Source organism: Poecilia mexicana, unplaced genomic scaffold (genome assembly GCF_051168715.1).
Source record: "Poecilia mexicana isolate PSO_F unplaced genomic scaffold, ASM5116871v1 scaffold_8, whole genome shotgun sequence".
Lineage (NCBI taxonomy): Eukaryota > Metazoa > Chordata > Actinopteri > Cyprinodontiformes > Poeciliidae > Poecilia > Poecilia mexicana.
In genome coordinates, this window is record NW_028263377.1 from 20,191,261 (window position 1) to 20,193,136 (window position 1,876).

Consider the following 1,876-nt stretch of genomic DNA (forward strand, 5'->3'; position numbering starts at 1 on the left):
TGCTGCAGCTCAACAGTTACACTTTTTTTAGTTTTCAGTGGTTCCTAACTATTCTCAGATTACATCTATACATAATATCATAAGTAATGCATATAATTCCCTGGTCAATGAAGTTCTTAAATTACTACTGACTGGTTCTCTGACAAAGTGATTGTTAATGACCCATCAGCTAAAGAAATATTTATCTGCTTTCTATGTGTTAAATAATTGAATGCCCAATGAGTATTTGAAAGTACAAAAGTTCACGAAAATGTGCATAACTCACTTTTATTAAAAAGTGTGATAGAGCCATATAATTTCAATCTTACACTCTGACATCAATAATTTAAACTCAAGTCCAAATCCAATAAAATGTACAAAGAATGTGCTTTAGATGTTAAATTCAGGATTGGGCTGTTACCCCAGATGTGAGCACACTTTGGGTTAAAACTGATTTCAGTATTGTTTTTTATGGGACACAGGTTACCCCTTAAGAAAATGTTGGCTTTAAAAGACTTATCAAACAACATTTTGGTTGTGTGCCAGGCTTGAGAGCGTCTTTCCAAGATTTACCAGTTGGTGGCAGCACCAGAAGTACAGCTCAGAGAAAAAAAACACGACGAACGAGGAAATCACCATAATTGTGACCACTAGAAATATTACATGTCTATATAGTCATGACAGCCTGGGATCTAAAGTTTTCCTTTTTATTATATATTTCCAACTTAAAGCTGGGGACGAGCAGAAAACTCTTCACAAAGTCACCAACTCGTTATATGTAATTGGAGTGCCCATTTATCTATAATTTCCTTTAAACATGTACAAAGTGGTGCCTTGCAAAAAAATGACAGTGCCAGTTTTTGGCTTTTAACAGTTTACAAACAAAGGTTCAATCTGTATTTTGTGATTTTAAATGACAGACTATGTGCAATATGAAGTGAGAGGACCTAAAAGGTCCCACTCTCAACTCTTTTGCAGCTCCAAACCAATCTCTTTTAGGTATTCTCCCTGTAATTAGCTAATCAGCTTCCATGTCTCTGAGAAACAGAGCAAAAGCATCCTGACAGCGTGATGTTACCAGCCGCTATCAGGTTTCCTAATGGGGACAGAGGGCTCAGAGTGATGCAACAAATTAGATGTTGTTCTTGACTCTTTTGTGACTTCTTGGATGAGTCGTTTCACTGCTGGAGTAATATGAGAAGGTTCACCACTGTTCCATGTTTTCTTTATGTGTAAAATGACTTACACTGCAAGTTGCTGGATTCCCAAAGCACTAATAATCGATCTGCTACTCTTTCAAGACTAATGGCTGTCAGTGACTTTGTTTCTCATCTGTTCTATAATTGTTCTTGCTTGGCTCGTGATGTGTTGCTTTCCTATTGTTGGACAAGTTATGTTTAAGCAATTTATTGAGTCTGCAGGTCTGGCAGTAATTAGTGTTAGTAAAATTAAAGTAAGCTTTTTTATAAACATTGCACATACATTGCAGTGAATGTAAGTTAACACTGGGGGCAAATAAATTCTTGCACAAGCCCAGGTTGGTTTGGATAGTGTTTCTACCTTAATAAATGACATGAGCATTTGAGAAACATTGTCTGTATTTATTCAAGTGATGTGCTTTTCAAAATGTTTCAAAATGTGCTAATAAAAAGTAAAACCAAAAAAGAGCTGTAAGGAAGTACAAATATTTGTGAGTATGTGTCCAGTTTTCATGCACTTTCCCAGCAAAAGGCTATGCATCACATTGTTACCACTGATAGTCTGTCCTGGTGTTATGTGCTCTAAGCAGAATGACTCCTCAGACCAGGCTACGCCCTTCCCTTGCTCCATTCTCAATTTTTGATACTTATCTGCCTACTCTTGAAGGCTTTTTCCATTGGGTAGGGGTCAGCATGGG